This window comes from Eubalaena glacialis, chromosome 7 (genome assembly GCF_028564815.1).
Source record: "Eubalaena glacialis isolate mEubGla1 chromosome 7, mEubGla1.1.hap2.+ XY, whole genome shotgun sequence".
In the NCBI taxonomy this organism is placed as follows: Eukaryota; Metazoa; Chordata; class Mammalia; order Artiodactyla; family Balaenidae; genus Eubalaena; species Eubalaena glacialis.
Genome location: NC_083722.1, coordinates 16,519,211 through 16,541,799, shown reverse-complemented (window position 1 = coordinate 16,541,799; position 22,589 = coordinate 16,519,211). Strand labels below are relative to the sequence as shown.

General features: G+C 37.0%; 1 protein-coding gene across 3 annotated transcripts in view; it reads right to left on the bottom strand.

Moving 5' to 3' along the window:
* The window catches only part of CDKAL1 (CDK5 regulatory subunit associated protein 1 like 1), a 669,678-nt gene that overhangs the window by 381,801 nt on the left and 265,288 nt on the right, over positions 1 to 22,589 (bottom strand). The window lies entirely within an intron of this gene.

Here is a 22,589-nt window from a genome sequence, read left to right as displayed (position 1 = left end):
TCCCATATTATCTTCAAATGCACACATTAATGTGGAAGCAAAAAGGATAAATGCTTACAATGGTTAATCAAAATCAAAAGAAATTAAAGATTCACATTTTTTAAAACGAATGACACTTATTTGGCTATCATAAAACCAAAATTTTAGTATCACTTATATATACCGTATTATTCATAAATGAAAAAGCTTTTCATTTAACTTTTAACTAATGATTTAAGAATAAACAGGCAGGGACTTCCGTGGTGGCACAGTGGTTAAGAATCCGCCTGCCAATGCAGGGGACATGGGTTTGATCCCTGGTCCGGAAAGATCCCACATGCCACAGAGCAACTAAGCCCATGTGCCACAACTACTGAGTCTGCGCTCTGGAGCCCGCGAGCCACAACTACTGAGCACACACGCCGTAACTACTGAAGACCACGCACGCTAGAGCCCCCATGCTGCAACTACTGAGCCCACGTTCTGCAACTACTGAAGCCCATGCACCTAGAGCAGCCTGTGCTCCGCAATGAAGAGTAGCTCCCACTCGCTACAACTAGAGAAAGCCCGCACACAGCAACAAAAACCCAATGCAGCCAAATAAATAAATAAAATTTAGAAAAAGAATAAATAGGCAGTACAGAATTCTCATAAGAAAGTACACCCTAAGAAATCTTCAGATAATATTTTTAACTCTTTGAAATCAGAAAAAAATATTAAAACATGTCCAATGAATGCTCTTTGGGATTATATTAGTCAAAGTAAAGAAGAACAATGACAACATTAATTTTAAAAACTCTAAAAATAGGATTAATTCCCAAAATACTTCAGACATGATACAGAATTGTCTTTTAAAAACTAAAATGTTGGACTTCCCTGGTGGCGCAGTGGTTAAGAATCCGCCTGCCAATGCAGGGGACACGGGTTTGAGCCCTGGTCTGGGAAGATCCCACATGCTGCAGAGCAACTAAGCCCGTGCACCAGAACTACTGAGCCTGTGCTCTAGAGCTCACAAGCCACAATTACTGAGCCCGTGTGCCACAACTACTGAAGCCCACATGCCTAGAGCCCGTGCTCTGCAACAAGAGAAGCCACCTCAGTGAGAAGCCTGCTCACCACAACAAAGAGTAGCTCCTGCTCACCACAACTAGAGAAAGCCCACATGCAGCAACGAAGACCCAATGGAGCCAGAAATTAATTAATTAATTAATTTTTTTAAAAAACCTAAAATGTTGGTTCTACTCTTATAATTTAAAAATATAGTTTAAATAAATTTTCTTATTATAAAATTAAAGAAAAACAATTACACATAATAAAATATTCCTATGCCAGAAAGATAAGGCTCAACAACATTGAACAAAACAAAGAATAGGGCTTCCCTGGTGGCGCAGTGGTTGAGAATCTGCCTGCCAATGCAGGGGACACGGGTTCGAGCTCTGGTCTGGGAAGATCCCACATGCCGCGGAGCAACTGGGCTCGTGAGCCACAACTACTGAGCCTGCGCGTCTGGAGCCTGTGCTCCGCACAAGCGAGGCCACGATAGTGAGAGGTCCGCGCACAGCAATGAAGAGTGGCCCCCGCTCGCCACAACTAGAGAAAGCCCTCGCACAGAAACGAAGACCCAACACAGCTAAAAATAAATAAATAAAAATTTATTAAAAAAAATTAAAAAAAAAAAACAAAGAATAACATTTCTTCAATGATTCAATTGCTATAATAAATAGCAAGGTTTTAAAAGACCATCATTATACAAATGCTTTAAAATTTCAAACAGAGGAAAATTGAACTTTTAATAATTATAACTGGCCAATGTGAAATTTTGTTAATATATGACTTTAAAATACATACAGATCATTGAACTCAGGAGGCAACAATGTAATGCTTAATTTCTAATTATTTTTGCACGGAGCTCTTAAGTAAAACAACACACACATTTTGATTTTTAACTGACCACATGTTCTTAAACAGCTAACATTCCTTTCTTCCTAAGCCATTTACACACACACACACACACACACACACACAAATTGTGGCCTCTCTCTTATGAATAGAGGTTCTAGTCTCCCAATTGTTATATGTCTTCTCTTTTCAATTTCCATCTGTTTCATAACAAGGGCAAAAAGAAAACTAGGTTTTTTTGGCTTCTCCTTGGGAGAGTAACTCACTTTTGTTTAGCCCTGATTGAGCACCAGGCATTTTGCTAGATGTTTTACATACATTATCTCATTTAACTCTTCTAGAGTTGATGTTACTATCTCCATCTTACAGATGAAGCATCTGCTACCAAAAAGTCAGATAATACAGCTCATTCCACAGAAATACAAAGGAGCATAAGATACTGTATACTATGAACAACTACACACCAACTAACTGAACAACCTAGAGTAAATAAATAAACTAGAAACATACAACCCACCAAGACTAAATCATGATCTCATTTACAACAGCAAAAAACAATAAAATACCCAGGAATTAATTTAACCAAGAAGGTGAAAGATCTGTACAATGAAAAGTTTAAGACATTGATGAAATAAAAAAAAAAAAAAATCACCAAAGCTGGAGGCATCACAGTTCCTGATTTCAAACTATATTACAGAGCTATAGTAATCAAAACAGTAGGTGCTGGTGTAAAAACAGGCAAATAGACCAACATAAAAGAATTGAGAGCCCAGGAATAAACTCATGCATATACAGTCAACTAACATTTGACAAAGGAGCCAAGAATACTCAATGGAGAAAAGATAGTCTATTCAACAAATAGTGCTGGGAAAATTGGATAGTCACATGCAAAAGAATGAAACTATCACTCACTTATACAATTGACAAGAATTAATTCAAAATGGATTAAAGACAAATGTAAGTCCAGAAACTATAAAACTCCTAGAAGAAAACACAGGGAAACAAATTGTTCTTGGCAATGATTTTTTTGGATATGACACCTAAAGCACAAGTAACAGAAGCAAAAACAAGCAAGTTGGACTGCATCAAACTAAAAACCTTCTGCACAGCAAAGGAAACAATCAACAAAATGAAAAGGCAACCAACAGAATGGGAGAAAATATTTGCAAACCATATATCTGATTATGAATAAATTCATAATAATATATGATTATTGCTCTACAATAAGGGATTCATAATATCTGGTAAGGGGTTAATATCCAAAATATATTTTTAAAAACTCATACACCTCAATAATAAATAATCCAATTTTAAGATATCTAAATAATATGGATGGACATTTCTCCAAAGAAAATATTCAAATGGCCAACAGGTACAAGAAAAGATACTCAGCATCACTAATCATAAAGAAAATGCAAATCAATACCACAGTATCACCTCACACTTGATAGAAAGGCTATTATCAAAAAGATAAGAGTTAACAACAGCTGGCAAAGATGTAGACAAATAGGAACCCTTGTGCACTATTGGTGGGAATGTAAATTGGTACTGCCACCATGAAAAACAGTATAGAGGTTCCTCAAAAAATTAAAAATAGAACTATTGTATGATCCAGCAATTCCATTTCTGGGTTTATCTACAAAGGAGATGAAATCACTATCTCAAAGAGGTATCTGCAACCTCATTTTCATTGCAGCATTATCTACAATAGCCAAACATGGAAACAACCCAACTGTTCTTCAACAAACGAATGGATGAAGAAAATGTGATACGTTTAAACAATGGGATGTTATTCAGCTATTAAAAAGAAGGAAAACCTGCCATTTGCAACAACATGGATGGATCTTGAGGGCATTATGCTAAGTGAAATAAGTGAGCCAGAGAAAGAAAAATACTGTATGATCTCACTTATATGTGGAATCTAAAATAAACAAACAAAAACAGAAAAAAAAAAAACAACTTCAAAGAAACTAAGAAAATATTGTTGATCACCAGAGGGTGGGGTTTGTGGGAGTTGGGGGAAAAGGGTGAAGGTGGTCTAAAGTTATAAACTTCTAGTTATAAAATAAATTCTGGGGGTGTAATGTACAGCATGGTGACTGTAGTTATCAATTCTGTACCGTATATCTGAAAAGCGTTAAGAAAATAGAACTTACAAGTTCTCATTACAAGAAAAAATCTGTAATTATGTAAAACGAGGGATGTTAACTTAAACTGTTGTAAACATTTCACAATATATACATATATCAAATAATTGTGTTGTGCATCTTAAACTTACACAATGTTATATGGCAATTATATCAGTAAAACCGTGGGGGAAAAATCAGATAAGTAGCTTGTTTGAGACATGTAACAGCTAAAATTCAAATATAAGCCTGCCAAATTTCAAATTCCCTCCTGTTTCCATACCAAGCTGTCTCCCCAGAATAAATATGTATCAAATATCCTAGCTATAGACAAATGCAGATAAGAAATAATAGTAAGATAGGCAATCATCTGACATGAGATATAAAGTAATACAACACATATATTCAAAGATATGGCTGGTACTCATCATCCTGTGTATGGAACTATTTGTTTAAAACCTGTTTCTCTCCTTTATTCTTTGGAAATCTAAGGCTAGGCTTCTTGTCCATCCACTGGCCCAAACTCGTTATTTCACCGTTGTTGTTTACAAGTTCTGTTTTTCATCCTACTGCTGCTCTGTGGCAGAATATGTCACCTTGTTTGTCTTGCCATGGTTTTTAAATTCTACTGCTCAGGTCCTCCAAGCTGATTCTTCTCTCTGTCCTTCTCCTCGGTGGCTTCATGATGAGCTCGATGCAAAAGACCCCTTATTCATTCACCTGGGATCCCCCCTCATGACTGCCATGCACTCAAGTTGAATCAGCACCGTTCTGAGGAATCTGCTCTCTCTACCCTCAATACTACTTATTCCCAATGGAGAGCTCCATAAATTCAGTGGACAATCTCGATAAAAGCTACTACTATTTCTAACTTGGGGTATTTCTTAAAAATAACTTTCTTAAGGGACACTAGCCTAGAGAAGGGGAAGGGAAGCATGTATTTTAAATATTTATAACATAAATCAATTAACACACATAAAACACTTAGAATACTGCTGGCACCTCGTAAGTGATCAGTAACTTTAATGTAACTGTTCTAAACAATTCTGTAAGGAATTAATTATGCACTATCATGTTCCAGGGGTACCTAACTTTATGGAACAGATGTGTTGCTGATAGGTTGATTTAAATCAACTATGGAAACCAAATCATGTTTTCCTACTGGCTCACTTAATAAAGGTGGAAATGTATCCCCCATGGAAAATCACTCATGAAAATGTACTAAAACATTTAAATAAAACAAGGTGATATTTGGAAACATTTATAATAATCAAAATAAGCCAGTAAGTATAAATAGTACATTAAGAATTCAAAATATTCTTCACTAAATTGCTCCCTTGGGGTTAATTAGAGTTGTTGATGTGATACACTTTTGAAGTTCTAAACTCTTTATTGTATAAGATGGGTTCATCCTTATCTGCAATTACCAAAGTAATACTTCATATTATTTCAATAAAGTGAAAATTTCTATAGAGAGTATTTCTATAAGCATGTTATAAACAGCACTAATTAAGCATTAAATCTGCTATGTCTTACATTTAAAAAGGAGAGATATTTGTTATAATACACAGGAAAAACACCCAATACAAAATCAGAAAAGAAAGAATGAGCTTTTTGATGCTATTTGCTTTAAAAACAATCTTCTCAAACACCAGGAATTATGATGACCAATCATTTCGACATGACAAGCCTCCAACAAAATAAAAGGATTCATCATAGAAACCTTTAGTAGTTACAGTTATCTGTAAACAATTAAATAATTGTCTAAGAGTAAGAACACTGAGCCAGTTTCTTTCACCGTCACAAAACAAAAGATCTTTGAGGGTTGACTGTTGAAAGCCAAAACCAAAAAGAGATGGCTGTTGAACTGCAAGGAAGAGGCAAAAATCCTGAACAGACATAGCCTGTTGCGATAGAAGGATAGAGGTAGCACACCCCACCTACTCATCTTTGTACAGGTTGTTATATGGCCACAGGCCAAGAAATAACTAAAAACTTCAAAAGCAGAGACAGACTGGGCATTTAATTTAGCAGTAAAACTCAAGTCTCAAAAAGCATCTGTGGTAGAATATGTTTAAATTACAGAAACTAAATATGTGAAATAACAATAAATTTTCACAATTAAAATTAAAAATTAAAATATTTCAAAGGGTTCAAATGCACAACAACATGCCGATTTGATACCAAAACCACATAAAGCAAAGAAAAATTAAAAGTTTTAATACATTAAGCTTTTTCTTCTAAAGAGCATCTTTAGATATCAGAAGTTTGGGAATAATTTAAAAATCAGAGTTACACTTTTAAAATTTCACCCACACTAATATCACTTTTTTTAAGGCGAAAAATAAGCTTATGTGACTCAGGATTCTGCTTCTCTCTGCTTAGGGTCAAAGATAATTTTAAATATGCAGAAACTATTGTTTTAACAATAACATTAACACTTCAAACTAACATTCTGTGCCACTCACATAATTTAATCCTTATTTATTTTTCATCAGTTGACAGAGCATAATCTTTCTCAAAGCTTCAAACTTTACAAAATAAGCCCTTCATAGAGCAAAACCTTGGAAAAATCATATTGTGGCCTTCCATATGGAAGCCTCATGAAGCAAAGAAAAAACAAAAACTCAAGAAAGAAAAGGTTCACGCACTGCAGGCTGTGCCAGACTTGATTGTTAAATATAGCCTATTGTGAGCCCTCATCATGGTTTTTAAAGTATTTTAAAGTATTTCCAGGAAAATTACAAACTTTTTGATCTTTTAAATAAATACAAGAGATACTCTTAGCAAAATCTGATTGGATCTTCAAATAATAATTCCTATTTGCCAAGATCAAAATCCTGAACAAGCAAAGGAAAAATAACACACCTGAAAAACTAGCAGAATATATCCTAAATTCTTTAAGCTTCCTGTAGCCAGGACTCCTCCAATGTAACAAATCTCTCCACCTGAGTTACTGCCTCGATCTCCAATCTCAATCTCCTACTCCAAAAATTCATTCTAATAATTACCACCTCTGTCTTTAACTGTAATTGAGCCCTTTGTGGAGTTCCTTTTCATCTGGGGGGGAGGGGGGGAGAGGGGGGTCAGAGGTAGGTCTGGGAACCCAGCTGCTAACCCTTCTATTTGTACAAAATTCAAAAACAATTGCAGCTATATTTTTTCCTTATCCTACCCCCATTAGCTGCTGTGCTACATCCTTTGTTTCAAAAACTTGTGCCAACATATTTAAACTCGGTACCCTTATTTCTCATTCCCTTTACCTGAAAGAGATATCCTTATCATCATCACCCATCAATCTCTACAAAACTCATCACAAGCTTTAAAATCATTTGGGGTATGGGAGGTGCTAATAAGAGTAAAAGATGGTTGCTGAATGCTTGCCAGACACTCAGCCATACTTTTATATTGTTTCATTTATCCTCACAACAATCTTGATATAAGTATCATTATCCTTAATTTTCATACAGGAAAGTGAGGCTGAAAGAGATTTAAAAACTTGCCCAAAGTTGCATAGATGGCCAAGTGAAAGATGCAATCAATCTTATCTGAAATTCTTTTATCATTGATTGTACTCTACTTCTCTTAAGATACAATAACTTACTCTAGGTAAGAATATGTGATTGTTGGGAAGGATTATGGGAAGATGGCAGAGTGGGAAGCTCCAGGAATCTGTCTCCCCACCTAGACAACAATTGCACTGGCAGAATCTGTCTGGTGTAACTACTTTGGAACTCTGGAGTCAGCTGAAGGCTAGCAACTTCCAAGGGAAGATTTGAATGGTAAATTGCCCAACAACAACGAAATAAACATAGGACATTTTCCAGGACAGACCATATGTTAGACCACAAATTAAGACTCCAAATATTTTATTATTTTTTTTAAGATTTTTTTTTTTGATGTGGACCATTTTTTTAAAGTCTTTATTCAGTATGCTACAATATTGCTTCTGGGTTATGTTTTTTGGTTTTTTGGCCACAAGGCATGTGGGATCTTAGCTCCCCGACCAGGGATCCAACCTGCACCCCCTGTATTGAAAGGCAAAGTCTTAACCACTGGACTACCAGGGAAGTCCCCCAAATATTTTAAAAGATAGATACCATACAAAGTTTCTTCTCTGACCACAAGAGAATGAAGTCAGAAATAAGTAACAAAAAGAAGAGGGAAAATTCACAAAATTGTGGAAATTAAGCAACATACTTTTAAATAACCTATGAATCAGAAAAGAAATCACAAAAGAAATTAGAAAATACTTAGAGATGAACAAAAACAAACACCACACACCAAAACTTATGGGAGGCAGATAAAGGAGTTCTATGGGGAAATTTCATAGCTAGCTATAAACATTTAAATTTAAAAAGAAAGATCTCATATCAATACCCAACTTTACAATGTAAGTATACAGAAAAAGAAGAATAAACTAAAATCAAAGCTAGCAGAAGGAAGGAAATAAAGATTTGAGAAAAGATAAACAAAATAGAGAATAGAAAAACAAAAGAGAAAATCAACAAAACTGAAACTTGATTCTTCAAAAAGATCAATAAAACTGACAAACCTTTAGCTAGATGGACTAAGAAAAAAAAGAGGAGACTCTAGTATAATCAGAAATGAAAGTGGGACATTACTACTCATTCTAAAGAAATAAAAAGGATTATAAGGGAGTGACATGAACAATTGTACACCAACAAATTGTATTACCTAGTTGATAAGAACAAATTCCTGGAAACAAAAAAACTACCCAGACTAAACCATGAAAAAAATAGAAAATCTGAATATATCTGTAACTAGTACAGAGCTTGAATCAGTAATCAAAAATCTCCCAACAAATAAAAGCTCTGAACCTGATTACTTCACTGGTGAATTCTATCAAACATTTAGAGAACTAATACCAATCCCTCTCAAACTTTTCCAAAAAACTGAATAGAAGGGAACATTTTTGAACTCATTCTCTGAGGGCAAAATTACCTTGATACTCAAGCCATACAAAGACACTGAAAGAAAGCAAAACCACAGACCAATATCCCTTACGAATATCAATGCAAAAATCCTCAACAAAAAAAGATGCTAGCAAACAGAATTCAGCAGCACATTAAAAGAATTACACACCATGACCAACTGGGATTTATTCCTGGAATGCAAGGATGGTTCAACAGTGTGAATCGATCAATGTAAATGCCATATCAACAGAATGAAGGAGAAAAAAAAGAAAACATGATCATCTGAATTGATGTAGAAAAAGCATTTGACAAAATTCCACGTCTTTTCATTATAAAAATAATCAACAAACTAGAAATAGGAACTCCCTCAACATAATAAAAGCTATATGTGAAAAACCCACAAAGAACCTCATTTGCAGTGATAAACAACTGAAAGCTTTTCCTCTAAGATGCGAACAAGGCAAGGATGCCTACTTTCACCACTTCAACATAATACTGGAAGTTCTAGCTTGATCAATTAGGCAAGTAAAAGAAAGAAGGGGCATCCAAGTAGAATCTGTTTGCAGATGGTGCTATTTACAATAGCATCAAAAAGAATAAAATACCTACGAATTAACTTAACCAAAGTGTTATAAAGACTTATGCAATGAAAACTACAAAACATTGCTGAAAGAAATTGAAGAAGACATAAATAAAGGGGAATACACCCCATATTCATAGATTAAAAGACTTAATATCATTAAAATCTCAATATTACCCATAGTGATCTAAAGATTCAGTACAATCCCTTTCAAAATTCCAATGACATTTTTTGCAGCAATAGAAAAACCTATCCCAGAATTCATATGAAATCTCAAGGTACCCCAAACAGCCAAAACAATCTTGAAAAAAAAAAAAAAAAACTGGAGGACTCACAGTTCCTGATTTCGAAAACTTTCTATAAAGCTACATTAAAACAGTGTGGTATTGACATAAACAAAGACATATAAACTAGTGTAATAAAACAGAGAGCCCCAAAATAAACCCTCTTGTATATGGTCAGATGATTTTTGACAAGAGTGTAAAGACCATTCAATGAGATGAGGACAGTCTTTTCAACAAATGATGCTGGGAAAACTAGATATCCATATGCAAAAGAATACAGTTGGACCTTTACCTAACACCATATACAAAAATTAACTCAAAATGGATCAAGGACCCACATGTAAGACCTAAAATAATAAACCTCTTAGAAAAAAACAAAGGACAAAAGCTTCACAACACTGGACTTGGCAATGATTTCTTGGACATGACATCAAAGGCACAGACAACTTAACAAAACAGACAAAGGACTTCAGGAAAAGTTTTTAATTTTTTGCATCATTATCAACAGAGTAAAAAGGCAACCCACAGAATTGGAGATAATATTTGCCAACTATACACCTGATAAAGGATAATACCCAGAATATATAGAGAACTCCAAAAACTCAACAACAACAATATCAAAAAACCAAACAACCCAATGCAAAAATGGGCAAAGGACTTGAGTAGACATTTCTCCAAAGAAGATATATGAATGACCAATAAGCACATGAAAAGATACTCAACATCACTAAATCATTAGGGAAATAAGAGTCAAAACTCCAATGAGATACCACCTCACACCAGTTAGGATTGCTATTATCAAAAAAACAAAAGAAGAAGTGTTGGAGAAAATGTGGAGAAACCAGAATCCTTGTGCACTGCTGGTGGGAATGTAAAATGATACAGCCACTGTGGAAAACAGTATGGTGTTTCCTCAGAAAATTAAAAGTAGAATTACCATATATGATCCAGCAGTTCCACTTCTAGATATATACACAAAAGAATTGAAAGCAGAGTCTTGAAGAAATATTTGTATAATCATATTCATGGCAACAGCAGTGTTATTTACAATCAATAAAATATGGAATCAACCCAAATGTCCATCGATGGACGAATGGATAAGCAAAATCAATGGAATATTATTCAGTCTTTAAAAAGAAGAACATTCTGCAATACACTACAAAATGAATGAACTTTGAGGACTTTATGCTAAGTGAAATAAGCAAGTCACAAAAAGACTTGATTCCACTTATACGAAAGTACTTGGAGTAGTCAAGTTCATAGAGACAGAAAGTAAAATGGTGGTTGCCAGGGCCTGGGGAGAGGGGGAAAATGGGGAGTTATTGTTTAATGGGTATAGAGTTTCAGTTTTACAAGACAAAAAGACTTACGGGGATGGATGTTGGTGATGGCTGCACAGCAATGTGAATGTATTTAATACCACTGAACTGTACACTTAAAAATGGTTAAGATGGCAAAATGGTTACGATGGCAACTTTTATGTTACTTGTGTTTTACCAAAATTTTTTAAAAAGAATACATGATTATTTGTGGGCTTAATGCACAGATTACAGTTTACTTAAAAAAACAGGCATGTATCTTACTCGTTTTACTATCTGATGTAGTATCTAACACAGTAACTTGTATACTATTAGAATATCAACAAATACTCAGTTATGGGTGATTTCATAATGAACCAGACCAGATGCCAAGCCAATACTTTGTTACAGAGTCAGGAGCAGGGCTTAGCAGAAAATGGGCTGGCAATTATTAATTCTATCTGCTTAGAAACAAATCCAGAAAGATACAATGAAGCAGGGAAAGGGAAGCCAGGAATGGAGAGGGATGGGGAGATACCATGGATCTTGGTAGGCAAAAGGATCTGCACTCTTGTCTTCAAGGTCAGGCCGTTGGGAACAGGAAACTAAAGCTTGGAGACTAAAACTATAAGGCCAGGGACCCTACACAGGATATAAACACAGTACAATGTGTACACCAAACCAAATAGACCATCCAACAAGAGAAATGAAGGGCCAAAGTACCCATCAAAGAACCAATGATTTGATTTATCCATTTTCAATATAACTGTTCATACATTTTCCATCAATAGTTTCCAGACCTTAAGATGTCACAGAGCAATAAACTTAAAATGCACACACTTAAAACTGGCAACCAAATAGGGTGCAAACTTTCTATTTTGCCAAGTAAAGACATTTTTTTAAAAAGTTAAACTACCCTATAGTGTTTATATATTTTTATATTTTAAAATGTTTTAAATTTTAATATTTTTATTATAATAAAAGATATATTTATATTTTAAAATATATAAAATATTAAAATATGATATAAAATAAAATATCTGATTTCTCTTTAAGTCTTCAGTGTTACTAAACGCAGTATTCAACAATGAATGCACTTCAACAATGTGAGCAGCTATTACTATTATTAATAGGAGTAATTTATCACTCCATTCCTTGAATGTCTACATAATAACATTATAACCTATAAGTCACATAAAATAAAAGCTTGATATTCTCACGGGAAAAGTAACTTTAAATGGATGATATCTGACACACACAGTTTCAAGTAGTCCTGAATTGAGCTGAACAGGTTATACTTGTATGTATGTGATTCACTGTGTGCTTGACCATTTTATATTTCTGGAAGTGGATTTCCAACAGTGCAGGAGGGTTCTCTTTTCTCCACACCCTCTCCAGCATTTATTGCTTGTAGACTTTCTGATGGTGGCCATTCTGCCTGGCGTGAGGTGGTACCTCATTGTAGCTTTGATTTCCATTTCTCCGATAATTAGTGATGTTGAGCATCTTTTCATGTGCTTTTTGGCCATCTTTATGTCTTCTTTGGTCTACGATAATCTTTAGAATTGAAGAGGTACAGGCAAAAATAGCAGAAAAATGGCTTTAACTGAATATTAGCCTAAATCGAGTAACATGCCAACTGATACAAACATAGAATATAATTAATAAGCAACAATAATAATCACAGTTGGATTTTCAATGTGTTCTATTTATAGCTAGTGGTTTACTCCCTGGGGGACAAAGTCCCACCCCCATAACAGCAACAACTGTTTTCTGAATGTGTTTACCAAAATAGCATGGTGAACAATGAGGAAATTCTGACAACCACAGAGCACATACTTTTCCAAAAATTTTTTTATTCCGCCTACATTGTTATTTTTAGTTTTATAAAACAATGACAGCAGTACAAACAATTAAGACTAAGCTATTATCTCTATACCTTTCAAAGACAGCAGTGGAGATAGCTGTAGCCACCAAATAATATTTGCTAGTGAAGCAAAACTACCTGATTGGCCATGAGAACTGGAGAACCCATAGAGACTGACTCTGTGCTGCTGCTCTGAATTAACTTATGAATGTCCAAGCTGAAAAAGAAATAGGGACTCTGATGGCAACTATTTATCTGCTACCGTGGTAGGGGACTTTATTTATATAGTGGGTGTGTAAATCATATATACATTTACATATATATTATGTTTATACATTATGTGTATATTTAGGTTTATAAATATATACATATAATTCTTCCTTTTAAAATACAATTCTGCCATGTAGGACATATTCCTAACATACTATAAGGTCAAAGAAGCAATAACAAATACTCTTTTTAAAGTAACATAATCAAGTAGATATGTATTTGTATGTAAAGCACAAACATACAAGTACACAGACACACACACACACACACACACACACACACACAGTTTCGCCACTTCCACTCATAAATATTCACTGCATCTCTGAGTTTGTGTTTTGGGTTTGACTTTTTTTTTTTTTTTCTTTTTACGTACAGATACCTGGCCCCCTTTCCAAACTTACTGAATCAGAATCTGCAAGAATGGAACCAAGGCATATGCATTTGTAAAACATAGTACTATTTTTATATGCCTGAGTTGAGGCCAAATTTACTTGGTGATAATATTAGAAATAACAATTTACTTCAATATTAGAAATAACAATTTACTTCCTGTGGCTTAATAGTTAACACTTATCTTCTATTAAACTAAGGAAAACTAAATCTTCACTTTTGAGTACTCTTAAGGATAACATATGGGAAGTGATCTCTAGCAAAGACTTATCTAAGAGTTAATCTCCTCAAAGTTTGACTAACCACACACTAATTATACCAAGCAAAAAAAAAAAAAGAAAAAACTGAATAATGAACCTCAAACTATACTGAAAAGTAAAGGAGTATCAGCAGAGAGGTATTGTTTTTGCTTCCTTAGTGGCTCTGGAGGCTGACGTCTGCCGGCGTGAAATCTCACAGGAAACACTGGCAAAAACTAATTCTATAACATATAACAGGTACCATATTTTGGTGCCTAGGAAAAAAGGTATTGTTCGAACATGGGTCAAAACATCCTGGGAACAGAAAAAAACAAAGTCTTATATTTCAACTGTGTTGAAACTAGAAAGCTAAACTCAGATAATTTTCTAACCTGTGTAGGAAAATAAATTGTTTGGGTCAAATAATGGTGTAATTACATAATGAAGATAGAGGAGGTGTTTTAAACTGAAATGGAAAAGTAAAGCCTAAGCATTTATGCAATTACCCAACTCTGGTTTTTTTTTTTTGTTTTTTTTTGGCCGCACCACGTGGCTTGTGGGATTCTATTTCCCTGACCAGGGATCTAACCCAGGCCCCTGGCAGTAAAAGCAGGGAGTCCCAACTGCTTGACTACCAGGGAATTCCCAATTACCCACCATTTTCACTTCAACAAATCCTCTAAATGTGAGAGCTACATTCCAATTAGCATTATAATAATGAAATAAGTAAAATCCAATGCCTATCTCTCCCCTTTGGCGATTATATCTAAAGCAGGGCCAAGACAAAATACCATATACCAGAGATAAAATGAGGGGACCAGGGACTTCCCTGGAGGTCCAGTGGTTAGGACTCAGTGCTTCCACTGCAGGGGGCATGGCTTCGATCCCTGGTTGGAGAACTAAGATCCTAAATGCCATGTCGTGCAGCATCCCCCTCCCCAAAAAAAATGAGGGGGCCAGCAGGTCCCTAATGTAAAGTCACTAGCTATCAAGCCAACCACCAAAACATCCAAGAGGAAAGCTCTTCCCACTCAAGCCTCAGGTGCACAATGGTTTGTTTAGTGTACAGCATTCTCCCTCATACATATTACACCTATTTCCTTGAATGACTGTAAGAACCCCTACTGATTCAATAAAAGCTCTTTTTCTTTCTTTTTTGGGACAAGGAGTGATAAAAGCTATCCCAATTAAATATAGAATTTAATCCTTTCTAAAGAATCATGCTGTTTTCAGAAACATTAGGATGAAAGAAGAAAAAATGTACCTCAAACGGAAGAAATATTTCAATTCAAAAACTCGAATGGGAACACTAAAGGAGAATGTTTTACAGACAAGCCATATACCAGTTAAGGAGAACTTCCTTCCCAAGAGATGGGGATACGCATGGGGTATATGATCCTAAAGAAGCCACCCTTTGATGGAGGCAAAAGTGAATCATAAGAAGCCTCTGGCTCCCCAGTAGGGCTAGTCATACAGGCAGACACAAAGGTATAGAATGTTACCTTTTTTTAAATTTTATTTATTTATTTATTTATTTTTGGCTGTGTTGGGTCTTCGTTTCTGTGTGTGAGGGCTTTCTCTAGTTGCGGCAAGCGGGGGCCACTCTTCATCGCGGTGCGCGGGCCTCTCACTGTCATGGCCTCTTTTGTTGCGGAGCACAGGCTCCAGATGCGCAGGCTCAGTAGTTGTGGCTCACGGGCCTAGTTGCTCCACGGCATGTGGGATCTTCCCAGACCAGGGCTCGAACCCGTGTCCCCTGCATTAGCAGGCAGATTCTCAACCACTGCGCCACCAGGGAAGCCCTGGAATGTTACCTTTGTTTAAAAGAATCAACTGATGCAATATAGTAAGATAGTTTATCCAAATGTTGGAGATCAGACCAGGTACCTGAGCGCCCACAACTCCCAAAGAGTACAAAACAAATGATAGGAAATGCTGTTTGTTAGTATTTCCCAGAATAGATTTCTTACCTACCCTTAAATGTTTATTTTGTTGGCTTCCAACAGATCCTACTGGAAAATTCTTTCTTATATTTCCAAATATCTCCTGTCCTATTTAACTTTTTTTTCTAGATTAAATAGGGAAAACTGGTTCATTTTAAAATTTATCAAGATAAAATCATTCTAATTTGGCTTAGTAATTCCATTTCCAGGGGCTCTAGAGGTTGCTGATGAGAGTACAAATTAGTATAACTTTTCTGAAGACAAATCTGCTAATACGTGTTAAAAAGCCTCACAATGTTCCCCAATAACTCGAGTTACAAACTAATAAACATCTTATTTTAAATTGTTCAATTTGTATACAGTGTGCAAAGAAATAATCTTTCAAGTACAGATTTTTTTTTTAACATCTTTATTGGAGTATAATAGCTTTACAATGTTGTGTTAGCTTCTGCTGTATATTAAAGTGAATCTGCTATAAGTATAAATAATCCCCATATCCCCTTCCTCTTGCATCTCCCTCCCACCCTCCCTATCCCACCCCTCTAGGTGGTCACAAAGCACCGAGCAGATCTCCCTGTGCTATGCGGCTGCTTCCCACTAGCTATCTATACATTTGGTAGTGTATATATGTCCATGCCACTCTCTCACTTTGTCCCAGCTTACCCTTCCCCCTCCCCGTGTCCTCAAGTCCATTCTCTACGTCTGCATCTTTACTCCTGTCCCTCCCCTAGGTTCATCAGAACCATCTTTTTTTTAGATTCCATATATATGTGTTAGCATCAAGTACAGATTCTTAAAAACACAACACTATTGCTGACATAATAATAATAGTAGGCTAACAGTTCCACAAGGCTTACTGTCTGCAAGGCACTAAGCACTCTAGATGTATTAAATCACTTTTAATCCTTAGAGCAACCTTGTGAGGTTCATGTTTTTCTCGACCTTCTTTTACACATAAAGAAACTGAGGCAGAATGAGGCTAAGTAACTTAGTAAAGGCTACTAATTAGGTGTGAGGCTAGGATTTGAAACCAAGAAGCCCTAGATCATCCAACTTCGATATACAAAGTCAAAATTTGCTAGACTAATATACACAATTTTACTGATGTTCTGATATCCATTGCCAAATATCATATCCTAAGGCATCTAAATTCCACCATGATAAAAGAAAAATATTAAAGGCAACTAAAACATATATAACACATGGTAAATTCTCAAAGAAACTACTGAGGAAGCCCCTTCGCGGGCGGACACTGCGGGTGGCAGAGGGGGGAAGCTTCGGAGCCACGGAGGAGAGCGCAGCAACAGGGGTGCGGAAAGCAGAGCGGAGAGATGCCCGCACAGAGGAGCGGTGCCGACCAGCACTCACCAGCCCGAGAGGCTTGTCTGCTCAGCCGCCGGGGCGGGCGGGGGCTGGGAGCTGAGGCTCGGGCCTCGGAGGTCGGATCGCAGGGAGAGGACTGGGGTTGGCGGCGTGAACACAGCCTGAAGGGGTTACTGCACCACAGCTGGCCGGGAGGGAGTCCGGGAAAAAGTCTGCAGCTGCTGAAGAGGAAAGAGACTTTTTCTTGCCTCTTTGTTTCCTGGTGCGCGAGGAGAGGGGATTCAGAGCGCCGCCTAAACGAGCTCCAGAGACGGGCGCGAGCCGCGGCTATCAGCGCGGAGCCCAGAGACGGGCATGGGACGCTAAGGCTGCTGCTGCCGCCACCAAGAAGCCTGTGTGCGAGCCCAGGTCACTCTCCACACCTCCCCTCCCGGGAGCCTGTGCAGCCCGCCACTGCCAGGCTCCCGTGATCCGGGGACAACTTCCCTGGGAGAACACACGGCGCACCTCAGGCTGGTGCAACGTCACAGCGGCCTCTGCCGCCGCAAGCTCGCCCCGCATCCATATCCCTCCCTCCCCCCGGCCTGAGGGAGCCAGAACCCCCGAATCAGCTGCTACTATAACCCCATCCTGTCTGAGCGAAGAACAGACACTCTCAGGCGACCTACACGCAGAGGCGGGGCCACATCCAAAGCTGAACCCCGGGAGCTGTGCGAACAAAGAAGAGAAAGGAAATCTCTCCCAGCAGCCTCAGGAACAGCGGATTAAATCTCCACAATCAACTTGATGTACCCTGCATCTGTGGAATACCTGAATAGACAACGAATCACCCCAAATTAAGGAGGTGGAATTGGGAGCAACAATATATATATATTTTTCCCTTTTCCTCTTTTTGCGAGTGTGTATGTGTATGCTTCTGTGTGTGATTTTGTCTGTACAGCTCTGCTTTTACCATTTGTCCTAGGGTTCTGTCTGTCCGTTTTTTCGTTTTTTTTTTTTTATGTAAAATTTTTTTTCTTAATAATTATTTTTTTTATTTTAATAACTTTATTTTACTTTATCTTCTTCTTTCTTTCTTTCTTTTTTTTCTCCCTTTTATTCTGAGCTGTATGGAGGACAGGCTCTTGGTGCTCCAGCCAGGCATCAGGGCTGTGCCACTGAGGTGGGAAAGCCAAGTTCAGGCCACTGGTCCACAAGAGACCTCCCAGCTCCATATAATATCAAATGGTGAAAATCTCCCAGAGATCTCCATCTCAACGCCAAGACCCAGCTCCACTCAACGACCAGCAAGCTACAGTGCAGGAAACCCTATGCCAAACAACTAGCAAGACAGGAACACAACCCCACCCATTAGCAGAGAGGCTACCTAAAATCATAATAAGGCCACAGACATCCCCAAACACACCACGAGACGTGGATGTGCCCACCAGAAAGACAAGATCCAGCCTCATCCACCAGAACACAGGCACTAGGCCCCTCCACCAGGAAGCCTACACAACCCACTGAACCAACCTTAGCCACTGGGGACAGACACCAAAAACAACGGGAACTACGAACCTGCAGCCTGTGAAAAGGAGACCCCAAACACAGTAAGTTAAGCAAAATGAGAAGACAGAGAAACACACAGCAGATGAGGGAACAAGGCAAAAACCCACCACCTAAGAAATGAAAAGGAAATAGGCAGTCTACCTGAAAAAGAATTCAGAATGATAGTAAAGATGATCCAAAATCTTGGAAATAGACTGGAGAAAATACAAGAAACGTTTAACAAGGACCTAGAAGAACTAAAGAGCAAACAAAGAGAGATGAACAACACAATAAATGCAATTAAAAATTCTCTAGAAGGGATCAATAGCAGAATAACTGAGTCAGAAGAACGGATAAGTGACCTGGAAGATAAAATAGTGGAAATAACTACTGCAGAGCAGAATAAAGAAAAAAGAATTGAGGACAGTCTCAGAGACCTCTGGGACAACATTAAACGCACCAACATTCGAATTAGAGGGGTCCCAGAAGAAGAAGAGAAAAAAGAAAGGGACTGAGAAAATATTTGAAGAGATTATAGCTGAAAACTTCCCTAATATGGGAAAGGAAATAGTTAGTCAAGTCCTGGAAGCACAGAGAGTCCCATACAGGATAAACTATCAAAAATTAAATATAAAGAAAAAATATTAAAAGCAGCAAGGGAAAAACAACAAGTAACACATAAGGGAATCCGCATAAGGTTAACAGCTGATCTTTCAGCAGAAACTATTCAAGCCAAAAGGGAGTGGCAGGACATATTTTAAGTGATGAAAGAGAAAAACCTACAACCAAGATTACTCTACCCAGCAAGGATCTCATTCAGATTTGACGGAGAAATTAAAAGCTTTACAGACAAGCAAAAGCTAAGAGAATTCAGCACCACCAAACCAGCTCTACAACAAATGCTAAAGGAACTTCTCTAGGCAGGAAACACAAGAGGAGGAAAAGACCTACAATAATAAACCGAAAACAATTAAGAAAATGGTAATAGGAACATACATATCGATAATTACCTTAAATGTAAATGGATTAAATGCTCCAACCAAAAGACAGAGACAGGCTGAATGGACACAAAAACAAGACCCGTATATATGCTGTCTACAAGAGACCCACTTCAGACCTAGGGACACATACAGACTGAAAGTGAGGGGATGGAAAAAGATATTCCATGCAAATGGAAATCAAAAGAAAGCTGGAGTAGCAATTCTCATATCAGACAAAATAGACTTTAAAACAAAGACTATTACAAGAGACAAAGAAGGACACTACATAATGATCAAGGGATCTATCCAAGAAGATATAACAATTGTAAATATTTTTGCACCCAACACAGGAGTACCTCAATACATAAGGCAAATACTAACAGCCATAAAAGGGGAAATCGACAGTAACACAATCATAGTAGGGGACTTTAACACCCCACTTTCACCAATGGACAGATCATCCAAAATGAAAATAAATAAGGAAACATAAGCTTTAAATGATACATTAAACAAGATGGACCTAATTGATATTTATAGGACATTCCATCCAAAAACAACAGAATACACATTCTTCTCAAGTGCTCATGGAACATTCTCCAGGATAGATCATACCTTGGGTCACAGATCAAGCCTTGGTAAATTTGAGAAAATTGAAATCGTATCAAGTATCTTTTCCAACCACAATGCTATGAGGTTAGATATCAATTACAGGAAAAAATGTGTAAGAAATACAAACACATGGAGGCTAAACAATACACTACTTAATAACCAAGAGATCACTGAAGAAATCAAAGAGGAAACCAAAAAATACCTAGAAACAAATGACAATGAAACACAACGACCCAAAACCTATGGGATGCAGCAAAAGCAGTGCTAAGAGGGAAGTTTATAGCTATACAAGGCTACCTTAGGAAACAAGAAACATCTCAAATACACAACCTAACCTTACACCTACAGCAATTAGAGAAAGAAGAACAAAAAAAACCCAAAGTTAGCAGAAGGAAAGAAATCATACAGACCAGATCAGAAATAAATGAAAAAGAAATGAAGGAAACGATAGCAAAGATCAATAAAACTAAAAGCTGGTTCTTTGAGAAGATAAACAAAATTGATAAACCATTAGCCAGACTTATCAAGAAAAAAAGGGAGAAGACTCAAATCAATAGAATTAGAAATGAAAAAGGAGAAGTAACAACTGACACTGCAGAAATACAAAGGATCATGAGAGATGACTACAAGCAACTCTATGCCAATAAAATGGACAACCTGGAAGAAATGGACAGATTCTTAGAAATGCACAACCTGCCGAGACTGAACCAGGAAGAAGTAGAAAATATGAACAGACCAATCACAAGCACTGAAATTGAGACTGTGATTAAAAATCTTCCAACAAACAAAAGCCAAGGGCCAGATGGCTTCACAGGCGAATTCTATCAAACATTTAGTGAAGAGCTAACATCTATCCTTCTCAAACTCTTCCAAAATATAGCAGAGGGAGGAACACTCCCCAACTCATTCTACGAGGCCACCATCACCCTGATACCAAAACCAGACAAAGATGTCACAAAGAAAGAAAACTACAGGCCAATATCACTGATGAACATAATGCAAAAATACTCAACAAAATACTAGCAAACAGAATCCAACAGCACATTAAAAGGATCATAGACCATGATCAAGTGGAGTTTATCTCAGGAATGCAAGGATTCTTCAATATAGACAAATCAATCAATGTGATACACCATATTAACAAACTGAAGGATAAAAACCATATGATCATCTCAATAGATGCAGAAAAAGCTTTTGACAAAATTCAACACCCATTTATGATAAAAACCCTCCAGAAAGTAGGCATAGAGGGAACTTTCCTCAACATAATAAAGGCCATATATGACAAACCCACAGCCAACATCATCCTCAATGGTGAAAAACTGAAACCATTTCCACTAAGATCAGGAACAAGACAAGGTTGCCCACTCTCACCACTACTATTCAACATTTTTTTGGAAGTTTTAGCCACAGCAATCAGAGAAGAAAAAGAAATAAAAGGAATCCAAATCAGAAAAGAAGAAGTAAAGCTGTCACTGTTTGCAGATGACATGATACTACATATAGAGAATCTTAAAGATGCTACCAGAAAACTACTAGAGCTAATCAATGAATTTGGGAAAGTAGCAGGATACAAAATTAATGCACAGAAATCTCTTGCATTCCTATACACTAATGATGAAAAATCTGAAAGTGAAATTAAGGAAACACTTCCATTTACCATTGTAACATAAAGAATAAAATATCTAGGAATAAACCTACCTAAGGAGACAAAAGACCTGTATGCAGAAAATTATAAGACACTGATGAAAGAAATTAAACATGATACAAACAGATGGAGAGATATACCATGTTCTTGGATTGGAAGAATCAACATTGTGAAAATGACTATACTACCCAAAGTAATCTACAGATTCAATGCAATCCCTATCAAACTACCAATGGCATGTTTCACAGAACTAGAACAAAAAATTTCACAATTTGTATGGAAACACAAAAGACCCCGAATAGCCAAAGCCATCTTGAGAAAGAAAAACGGAGCTGGAGGAATCAGGCTCCCTGACTTCAGACTATATTACAAAGCTACAGTAATCGAGACAGTATGGTACTGGCACAAAAACAGAGATATAGATCAATGGAACAGGATAGAAAGCCCAGAGATAAACCCACGCACATATGGTCACCTTATCTTTGATAAAGGAGGCAAGAATATACAGTGGAGAAGAGACAGCCTCTTCAATAAGTGGTGCTGGGAAAACTGGACAGCTACATGCAAAAGAATGAAATTAGAACACTCCCTAACACCATACACAAAAATGAACTCAAAATGGATTAAAGACCTAAATGTAAGGCCAGACACCATCAAACTCTTAGAGAAAAACATAGGCAGAACACTCTA